This window comes from Apodemus sylvaticus, chromosome 18 (genome assembly GCF_947179515.1).
Source record: "Apodemus sylvaticus chromosome 18, mApoSyl1.1, whole genome shotgun sequence".
Classification (NCBI taxonomy): Eukaryota; Metazoa; Chordata; class Mammalia; order Rodentia; family Muridae; genus Apodemus; species Apodemus sylvaticus.
Window position 1 is genome coordinate 69,747,046 of NC_067489.1, and position 11,626 is coordinate 69,758,671.

An 11,626-nucleotide genomic window follows, 5' to 3' on the forward strand; every position below is an offset into this window, starting at 1 on the left:
TGACTGAAGGTCAAATCCACCATGGAGACAGTGGTCTCCATGCTCCTAAGGTCTAGGGCCTGTTCTAAGAACACCTGAAGGGCGGCAGTCCTCTGAGGGGTGGAGACTGCAGAGATACTACCAGACACAGTCTTTAAAGCTCTGGGTAGCCCTATTCCCCAACCCTGTCCTGCGGATGCGACCTCCTTCCTGAGTTTTTCACCCTCTGGTTTCCCTCGAAAGCCCTAGTATCAGGTACTGAGTCTCCCTGGGCGATCAAGTGTGGTGATGTCCTACTTATCTCTTGGTCCTCTCTGAGTCTTGGGGCGGATGCAACTGTGACCTCTCTCATCTAAGAGGATGGTGTCATCCACACCCTCTCATTTCCCCTTGGGATACCTTTAGAAAATCTCTACTGTGGCTGTCTTTGCTAATTTTTGGATACTTCTTTCTTCCAGTCCTCTATATGCTTTGTCCACGCTATTAATCCCCTAACACTAGATAGAGAAAAGGATAGAAGGGAAAGGAGGTGACATTATCACTAAACTACTTCGTGCTGTTAGGGGCATTGCGTTCCTTGGGGGGGGGGGGCAAGTTTGCCCTCAGGATAGCTAATTTCTTCCTCATCTTGTTTCTTCTTTGTGCATGACTGCTTAACAAACCTCGGCCAACAGGAACCCACCATCAGCCAATCAACAACTGACCCCTTTCAGGACCCTAGCGTTTATATATCCTCTGAAAAGTTCCCAGAATTCCAAATGTCACACAACTGCAGAAACTGTCTGCTGCTGGCAAAACCGTGCCCCTGCTAGAGCACGAGGCAAATCATAGTCAGTGACTGTGGACGATCTGAAACAGCTCCGTATTCCACACCTGGGATTCAAATGAAAATATATTCTTACAATATTTCTGTTTTTAAAAGAAACCTGTCACTACCCTCTAGCCCCTCCACCTGGCACTTGATTGACAGGGCCCCAAACTTGGTCACTTTTGAAAAGAATCTGGTTACAATATCCCTGAGATAACCAGTCCTAATGGCTGCCTAATGGCACCCTGGATTCCAATATTATTTGGGATGTTTACAATTACTGTGAACTATTAGGGAAATGGAAAGAGATTGCCTATGTCTAAGCCTTCTATCTCTGCTCCAGGCCCTTCCCTGCCATACCAACTCCAGTGTTGTCTGTGTGACATGACATTTGGCATCACGGCAGATGGGAGCGACACGTCCCTTGGGGCTATGCTCCCTGGAGGCCTCTGGCAGAGTGCCCACCCCTGGTCTCAAAGGCCTCGATGTTCTCAAAAGATAGTGTGCTTCCTGGGTTATGGGTTCTGCACTGTGTTTTTCTAATGGGCCTTATAGGGTCTTGGTACAAAGCATTAGCATTTTCCCAAGCTAATTGTTTAAGGAGAATCTCGGTATGCTCTGAGGGAGGCATCATTCTGTTTACAGCTTCTTCTGAGCCGAGAAGCAAAGTCCTGATAGGGCTCCTCATTGGCTTGCTTGATGCCTGACAAGGTAGTCCCTGTGGTCCCAGGAGGGGGCAGCTTCCTTCACGCTTGAACAGCATTATGAGTAACTGCTTCTAAAACATCCCTGGGGATGGTTACTTGAGCTTGAGGAGAGGCATAGGCACATGTCCCTAGCAGCATATCCATTCCAGGCTTAGAGCCTCTTTTCCTAAGAAACTGTGTCACTGTGGTTTTAGACCTGTCTTCATACTCCATCCTCCAAAGAATATAATCTCCAGGACTCAAAGTTGCCTTAGCAGTTTGATGCCAATCATGGGGAGTCAGCCAATGGCTGGCCACCATGTCCAAAACTTGTATAGTTTATGGAGACAAAGGACCAGAGGGCTTAACAGATGCTTGTAATTCTTTTCAAGTTTTCAAGGGGAGAGGCTCCCAACTGGGATCATCTCCATCCATTCCTTCTACTACTGGAAAAAAGAAGCTTACATCCCCTGTCCTTAGAGCCTCCTGGACGGCTCCCCTAAATCCAACAGGAGCTAAAGGGCGTCGCCGAGGGCCTCCCTTCCTTAATGTCAGAGGAGGGTTTCCCTCATGAAAGTGGTCCCTATCTTCTGAGGACCCATACTTAGCATCCAGGTCCCAATCATAAAAATCCTTGTCATCATCATTGATATTTTCATCATCAAGTGTTATCAAATCTCCCACAGAGCCTGTACCATAGTTACGAGCAGGCCCACTTATGGGCTTAGCCTCCTTTCCATCCTTCGGCAGACGAGGTCTCATGAACTAAACCTTCAAAATCAGTGGAACCCGTTAATAATTCCCTCATCTGTAACCATAATGGATACGCGTGCTTTGGAAGTTCACTCTCTCCGTGCTTTTGCACATATCTCCTCATTTCTTTACCCACATTTCTTTTCCAGTCAGGTAATGTCAAGGTATCTTCCTCCAGGAACCAAGGACTCACCTTTTTCAAGAAATCCAAAAAGACCCTTAACCTACGTTCCGAGAGCTTTAAACCTCTACTAGCCGTCATATGTTTAAAAACCGAAAGGAACAGTCAATCCTGCTTTGACTCAGATTGCCCCGTGTTATCTCAAGATTACTTGCACTTAACCGGCGATCCTTTATCGGTGGACCTACAGATTCCTGGCAAGAGCCGACCTGTTACCTTTTTTAAAAAAATAAATAAATAAAAGAGAGAAGGAGGGGAGAAGAGTACCTGTCAGATTATCATGAAAAATAATGCAGATAAAATGGTAGATATAAAAAATTACTAAATTAATTAAAAGGGGGAATTACAAACATTTTCTGATAAAATTGAAGACTTACATGAGAAATATTTCTGTTAGTCTATGTCTTTTATTGGGGAATTGAGTCCATTGTTGTTAAGAGATAGTAGGTAATAGTGACTGTTGCTTCCCATTATTTTTGATATTATTTGTTTGTTAGTGTGGGTATCTTCTTTTGGGTTTGTTGGAAGAAGATAACTTTCTCGCTTTTTCTAGGGTGTAGTTTCCCTCCTTGTGCTGGCATTTTCCATCTATTATCCTTTATAGGGGTGGATTTGTGGACAGATATTGTATAAATTTGGTTTTATCATGGAATATCTTGGTTTCTCCATCAATGATGATTGAGAGTTTTGCTGGGTATAGTAGCCTGGGATGGCATTTGTGTTCTCTTAGGGTCTGTATAAGATCTGTCGAGGATCTTCTAGCTTTCAGTTTTTGGTGAGAAGTCTGGTCTAATTCTTATAGGTCTGTCTTTATAAGTTACTTGCCCTTTTTCCCTTACTGCTTTTAATATTCTTTCTTTGTTTAGTGAATTTGGTGTTTTGATTATTATGTGCCGGGAGGACTTTCTGTTCTGGTCCAGTCTGTTTGGAGTTCTGAAGGCTTCTTGTATGTTCATGTGCATCGCTGTCTCTAGGTTAGGGAAGTTTTCTTCTATAACTTGTTGAAGATATTTACTGGGCCTTAAAGATGTAAATCCTTGCTCTCGTCTATACCTATAATCCTTAGATTTAGTCTTCTCATTGTGTCCTGGAGTTCCTGGATGTTTTGGGTTATCAGCTTTATGCATTTTGCATTTTCTTTGACTGTTGAGTCAATGTTTTCTATGGTATCTTCAGCACCTGAGGTTCTTTCTTCTATCTCTTGTATTCTGTTGTTGATGCTTGCATCTATGACTCCTGAATTCTTTCCAAGGTTTTCTATCTCCAGAGATGTCTCACTTTGTGATTTTTTTATTGTTTCTATTTTCATTTTTAGATCCTAGATGGTTTTGTTCAGTTCCTTCACTTTATTGTTTGTGTTTTCCTGTAATTCTTTAAGGGATTTTTGTGTTTCCTCTTTAAGGGCTTTACCTGTTGACCAATGTTCTCCTGTATTTCTTTAAGAGAGTTATTTAAGTCTTTCTTGAAGCCCTCTATCAGCATCATGAGTTACAATTTTAAATCCAACTCTTGCTTTTCCGGTGTGTTGGGGTATTTGGGACTTGCTGTGGTGGGAGAACTGGGTTCTGATGTTGCCATGTGGCCTTGGTTTCTGTTGGTAGGGTTTTTATGCTTACCTTTCACCATCTGGTTATCTCTGGTGCTAGTTGATATTGTTGTCTCTGGCTGGAGTTTGTTCCTCCTGTGGGCCTGTAAGCCTGTGTCCTTACTCCTCTGAGCTCAGAAATGAAAGCACTGCTGGGAGATCACTCCTGGCAGACTGTGCACAGAAGGCTATAGAGTTTCCCGGCTCCCTGGTACAAATGGCAGTGGGAAGACTTCCATCCCGGCTGCTCAAGAAGAAAGAAAGTGAATAAGATATCGGTAGATGGAAAGATCTCCTATGCTCCTGGAGTAATAAGAGTAACCCAGTGAAAATGGCCATGTTATCAAAGGCAATCTACAAATTCAGTGAATGCCCCATCAAAATTCCAACCACAATTCTTCACAGACATGGAAATAGCAATTCTCAGCTTCATATGGAAAAAACAAAAAACCCTAGGGTGGCCAAAACAATTCTCAACAAAAGAACTGGGAGAATCACCATTCCCGACCTCAAGCTCTACTACAGGGGAATAGTGATAAAAGCCATGTGGTCCTTGCATAGAGACAGACAGGTCGACCAATGGAATACAACTGAAGAACCAGAAATAAGCCCACAGACCTCTGGGCCCTTGATCTTTGACAAAGTCAAAACCATATAGTGGAAAAAAGAACGCATCTTCAACAAATGGTTCTGGTCTAACTGGCGGTCACCATCTAGAAGAATGCACATGAACCCAGTCTTACTTCCTTGTACAAAGCTCAAGTCCAAGTGGATTAAGGACCTCCACATAAAATCAGATGCACTGAATCTAGTAGAAGAGAAAATGGGAAATAGACTCAAACACGTTGGCACAGGGGGAATTTTCCTGAAAAGAATACCAATGGCTCAGGCTCTAAAATCAAGAATTGACAAATGGGACCTCATGAAACTGAAAAGCTTCTGTAAGGCAAAGGACACTGCCAATAGGACAAACTTCAGCCTACAGATTGGGGAACGAGCTTCACCAGCCCTACATACGACAGAGGGCTAATATCCAAAATATACAGAGAACTCAAGAAGTTAGACTCCAAAAAAACAAAATAATTAAATAAAAATCGGGTACAGAGCTAAGCAGAGAATTCTCAACAGAAGAATTGCAAATGGCCAAGAAGAACTTAAAGAAATGTTCAACATCCTTAGTCATCAGGGAAATGCAAATCAAAATGACCCTGAGATTCTACCTTCCTCCAATCAGAATGTCTAAGATCAAAAGCTCAGGTGAAGTAGATGCTGGCAAGGATGTAGAGAAAGAGGAACATTCTTCCATTGCTGGTGGGACTGCAAACTGGTACAACCTCTTTGAAAATCAATTTTGTAGTTCCTCAGGAAATTGAAAATAGTTATACCTGAAGACCCAGGTATACTGCTCCTAGGCATATACCCAAAAGATTTTCCACCATACCACAAGGATACGTGCTCCACCATGTTAATAGCAAACTTATTTGTAATAGTAAAAAACTGAAAGCAACCCAGATGTCCCTCAACTGAAGAATGGATACAGAATATGTGTTTTTTTATACAATGCAATATTATTTAGCTATTAAAAATGAGGACATCATGAAGTTTTTTAAAAAAGATTTATTTATTTTATGTATGTGAATACACTGTCTCTGTTTTTGGAACAGGACATAAGATCCCATTACAGATGGTTGTGAGCCATCATGTAGTTGCTGGGAACTGAATTCAGGACCTCTGGAAGAGGAGTCAGTGCTCTTAACCACTGATCCATTCCTCCAGCTCTGGACATCATGAATTTTGCAGGCAAATAGATGGAACCAGAAAATATCCTGAGATGGAACTTGAAGAGACCACCACCAGTAGATAGACAGGGCCCCCAGTGGAGGGATGGGATCACCAATCTACATTCAACAATTTTCCCCCTTTGGTTTTTCAAGACAGGGTTTCTCTGTGTAGCCCTGGCTGTCCTGGAACTCACTCTGTAGACCAGGCTAGCCTCAAACTCAGAAATCCGCCTGCTTTCTGCCTCCCAAGTGCTGGGATCAAAAGCGTGTGCCACCATTGTCCAGCCTACCTTCAACATTTCTGACCCAGAAATTTCCAGGCTAAAAGAAATGTAGGGACAAAAAAATGAGCAGAGACTGAAGGAAAGGCCATCATTTATCATCATCCTCTGCCCAACTTGGACTCCATGCCATGGGCTGGCACCAAACCTGGACACTATTACTGATGCTGTGCTGTGCTTGCAGACAGAAGCCTAGTCTTCTGAGAGGCTCTGCCAGCAGCTGACCAAGACAGATGCAGATACAGCCAACCATTGGACTGAGGTCTGGGACCCCTGTGGAAGAGTTAGGGAAGAACTGAAGGAGCTGAAGGGGATGCCAACTCCATAGGAAGACAACCAGAATCCACTAACCTCTGGGGGCTCCCAGAGACTAAGTCACCAACCAAGAATTTACAGGGTCATGTTTCAGAGGACTGCTTTATCTGGCCTTAGTGGGAGAAGATGTGCCTAATTCTGTAGAGACTTGATGTCTCAGGGAAAGGAGTGAGGTAGGGTTGGGTAAGGAACTCTGGGATAGGGTACCTGGAGTGGTGGCAGCATCAGGGATATAAGTAAATTAAGGAATTAATTTAAAAAACATCATTCCTGGCATTCGAGAAAGAACAGCTAAGTACCTCATTCCACTGAAAATGTAGGCCGTGTGTTTAACTCTCCTGGGTTCTTCAGTGCTTATTTGTGTGCAGCCTTTGTGCCTTCTACATCTCCCAATTTCTAAGTTTTTAAAGAAAAAATAGCATGCTGTAATAGACACCATGGTTGAATGCATTGCCTCTGTGGTGGCTATTCTAATTAATACAGGCAATCACAGGAGAATTAAAGATTAGCTGACAAAGGATTGAGAAAAGGGGAGATTGTGAGCTTACAGGGGATTCCACTAGGCTCCTCTCAGGGACTAGCAACAGTTATGTTGTCCATACAGAGCCATGTTGGGGTGTCATACCACAAGGTAGGAACTTGACATTGGCCAATGACTATTCCTGTCGTCGGGGCCTAATAGGGAAGTAGGTTACAGCAGGAATTTTTATCCTAGGGTGGAGTGCTCAGAGTGCACTTCACATTGGTCAAGGTGAACTTCTCCCAGCCTACTTTGAGCGTGGAATCCCGGGCTAGTCGGGCTAGTCAAGGTCCAGCTCCTAGGGTGGAGAAGCTCAGAGTGAAGGTGAAGTTCATTGTTCCTCCTGGTCTACGAATTCCTGCATTAAGCAGGTGACCCACCCAGCTGCCTGAGCACTGGAGCCAAGGACAGCCAGGTGACCTTCCTGGAACTCAGCCCAGAGTCTGGGGGAGAGGGATTTGCCTAAACTGTTAAAAGGTCTGGCCTCGATTAAAGTTGGGGGCTCGGTCTTTTCGCCCCTTCGCCATCTATCCCTCAGCTTCTGTTCCAGCAACCCAATTCATAGTAGCTGCAGGCAGCTACAAAATACAACAGTTATCACCTGCCATGGGGCGCTTTGTGTGCAAGGTGTGGGCTGTATGTAAAAGGACTGCCTGCCACCCCAGCTCTCTCTTTCTCTCTCCCTTTCTCCCTCCCTCCCTCCCCCCCTCTCTCTCTGTCTCTGTCTCTGTCTCTCTGATCCCATGTATTCCTGGCAGGTCTCTCTCTCTCCCTTTCTCTCCTCTGCAACCCAACCTTTTTCTCTGCCTTCATGGCTCTGCTTCTGTCTATCTGCTGTCTACATGTCTACTCCTCTGCCTCCACTACTTCTCCAGCCCTCACTCTTCTCCCTTCTCCTAATAAGCCCCCTTTATACCAGTCTCTTCCATGGTGTAATTACTCAGGGTCACACCTTGGCACAGGCCTGTCAGGTACCCCCTTGCCACATTATATTTCATAACAATGGCCATGATGGCCATTCAAAAGTTGAGAGATTTTGTTTATTTCTTTGTACAAATTATTAATTTGATCACCAGTAGTATGAGGAAAATCTGACACATTAAAGCAACACATGTCAGGAAATTGTTGGCAATCAAAATTATGCTTGAGCAATGAATAATTTATAATAGATCTGTTTTGTAAAACTGGTTCTCATTCACCTATCTCTTAGTTGATTTCTGCTAAATTTTTTGCTGTGATACTAACAGTTTTACTACACATACAGGCCAATTTTGAGACTTCTCTTTGTATTTCAGTAACTATTCCTGGAATATGCTATAAAAGAGCTGAATTGGCTGCAACCATAGCAGGATCTAGTAGACGCAAAGAATCACCACAATTTTCAGGGAGAACTCTCCTAATTCTATTGATCGGTTGCAAGGATTTACTGAGTAAAGGGTGCAGCAGTGCTATTCCACATCAGCCTTTATAACTGGAGGAATGGCAGTGTGTAAGTAGTATTTTCACAAAAAAAGGCAGCTGTTTACCAGAGGGAAGGACATGACTGGAAGTGGATTTCTTTTTTTCAGTTTGCCAAGCTGAATTTTTAACTGAGCAGAATACAAAAATTACCACGGGCAGCACCTTAGTTCAACCCTCTAATAGGCCTGCCACCTGCTCTTCCCTGTTGCCAGCATCTCTGCCTTCTACAACGTGAGTTATCTTTTACTTCATTCCCCCTCGTCGTGGGAGATAATTTGAAGGGCCACAGGAAGTTATTTGCTTCCTTGAATTGTTTCCCAACTGTATAGATCTCATGAATTAGATCCTTCATGCAGGTGGTGCCAAATTTACCAAGAGATGGAGCAATCAAGGAGCTATCTGTCAAGGCAATCTGCTTCTCACTGACTTTGCCGTCGTCTGGCTTGTAGATGAGCTCATTTACTGACTTCAGGTTGGGGAACCCCCATGCAATGTCCGCTTCCACAATCCTCAGGCTGATTTTTGGATTTGTTCTTTTTCAAGACAGGGTTTCTCTGTATAGCCCTGGATGTCCTGGAACTCACATCTGTAGACCAGGCTGGCCTTGAACTCAGAAATCCTCCTGCCTCTGCCTCCCAGAGTGCTGGGATTACAGGTGTGCACTGCCGCCACCACCACCTGAATCCTCAGGATGTTAATTGAAGAAACCCTGTATTAGTCAGGGTTCTCTAGAGTCACAGAACGTATGGGCAGTCTCTATATAGTTAGGGAATTTGTCGATGACTTACAGGCTGTAGTCCAACTCCTCAACAATGGTCAGCAGCAGGTGTGGATGGAAGTCCAAGAATCTAGCAGTTGCTTAGTCCCATGAGGCAAGCAGGCAAAGAAGAGTGAGTCTTCCTTCTTCTAATGTCCTTATTGGTCAATGTCCTTATATGGAGTCCTGTTGGTCTCCAGCTGAGGGTGTGACCCAGATTAAAGGTGTGTGCCACCTTGTCTTTAATCCCAGATGATCTTGAACTTGGAGATCTCCCTGTCTTAATCTTCTGGAATTCACAGCCACTATGCTTCAAGATCTCCATGCCAAGATCCAGGTCAGAAACTTGTATCTCTCAGCCTCTAGATTAGGATCACATTAGGTGAGCCTTCCAATTCTGGATTGTAGTTCATTCCAGATATAGTCAAGTTGACAACCAGGAATAGTCACTACTATCCACCCCTTGTCAACTTGACACAAATAATATCTCATGTCCACATGAAACAATAACAAGGTTGTAAATAGGCCTAACATCATATAACTATTCCTCGTACAATTGCAAACACATTTGTAAATTTCCAATGGGGCAATGTCCCTTGGGAACATTCTTTCAGTTTCTCAACTTAAATACCAATTGATGTCAAAGAAACTGGAAGAAAGACAAATGTATTCTTTACAAAATAAGACAAAAGCATTCATATTACTTTATAATATATATAAATTATATATAATATATAAATAATATATATAAATTATATATAGTCCTCATTTCTGCAACTGGTTACGTGGCCTTAGCTGATATTTATAACTACCTTCCTCTACTACCCATTCTGTATTTCTTTCACCTTCGGCAAGCCCCTCAGCAGGTCTTGGCTCTTTTCCTGGAGGATTGACCCATACCTTCATTCCTGATGGGTCTGCATCCTTTGCCATCCTGCTTTGCTTATGCTGTTGTAGTTTCCCATTGACTTTAATCACAGGACATGGTGGTGATACTAAGAAATGCCCTAAGAGATCTCCTGCACTCCAGACATAATCCTGCTTAGCTCCACTGTGGAGAGGCAATCCAATTTCTCCATGGTAATCTGGGTCTATCACCCCTCCTAACACTGTTATTCCTTTCTTCGTCTGTTGGTTTAAGGGCATTAGAAGCCCAAAGTGCCCAGGGGGAAATCTGAGCTTCCAGTTCAGTGGAATGTTTGTTGTGGCTCCTGGTAGGAGCACTCCCCCCTCTGGAACCAAAACTTCTAGCCCAGCAGAACCTAAAGTTGTGAGGACAGGAAGCAAAAATTTTCCTAGAGGATCATTGGAACTATTCCCTTTTCTACCCATTGATTCCTGGACCCATGGATCCTGGCTATGGGAGAAACTACTATATAATCAGGCACTGATTCAAAAAATATACTGCCTTCTGAAGAACTCTGCCCCAGCCCTCCATGCTGTTGCCACCTAATTGGCACTGTAACTGTGTCTTCAAAAGTCCATTCCATCTTTCTATCAGACCAGCTGCTTCAGGATGATGGAGAACATGGTAAGACCAGTGAATTCCATGATCGTGGGCCCACTGTCACACTTCTCTGGCTGTGAAATGAGTTCCTTGGTCAGAAGCAATACTGTGTGGAATACCCTGACAATAGATAAGGGAATCTGTGAGCCCATGGATAGTAGTTTTGGCAGAAGCATTATGTGCAAGAAATGAAAATTCATAACCAGAATAAGTATCTACTCCAATAAGAACAAAACATTGTCCTTTCCGTGGGGGAAATGGTCCAATGTAGTCAACCTGCTACCAGGTTACTGGCTGGTCACCTTGAGAAATAGTGCCATATTTGGGGCTCAGTGTTGGTTTCTGCTGTTGGCAGATCTGGCATTCAGCAGCAGCTGTAGCCAGGTCAGCCTTGGTGAGTGAAGTCCGTGTTGTTGAGCCCAAGCATAACCTCCGTCTCGGCCAAAATGGCCGCTTTGTTCATGTGCCCACTGGGCAATAACTGGGATGGCTGGGGAAAGAGGCTGACTGTCCACAGAACGGGTCATCTTATCCACTTGATTATTGAACTCCTCCTCAGCTGAAGTCACCTTTTGGTGAGCATTTACATTGGACACAAATATCTTCACATCCTTTGCCCATTTGGAGAGACCTATCCATATACTTCTTCCCCAGATGTCTTTCTCACCCATTTCCCAATCGTGATCTTTCCGTGTCCCTGACCATCCAGCCAATCCATTGGCTACACCCCATGAGTCAGTGAACAGTCGTACATATGACCATTACTTTTTCCAAACAAACTGTAATACAATGTATACTGCCTGAAGTTCTGCCCACTGTGAAGATTTTCCTTCACCTGTATCTTTCAGGGTTGTCCCAGAAAGGGGTTGTAATGCTGCAGCTGTCCACTTCTGGGTGGTGCCTGCATAACGTGCAGAGCCATCAGTAAACCAGGTCCTAGTTTTCTCTTCTTCAGTCAGCTGGTCATAGGGAATACCCCATGAGGCTATGGGCGCATGGTTGGGAGCAGATG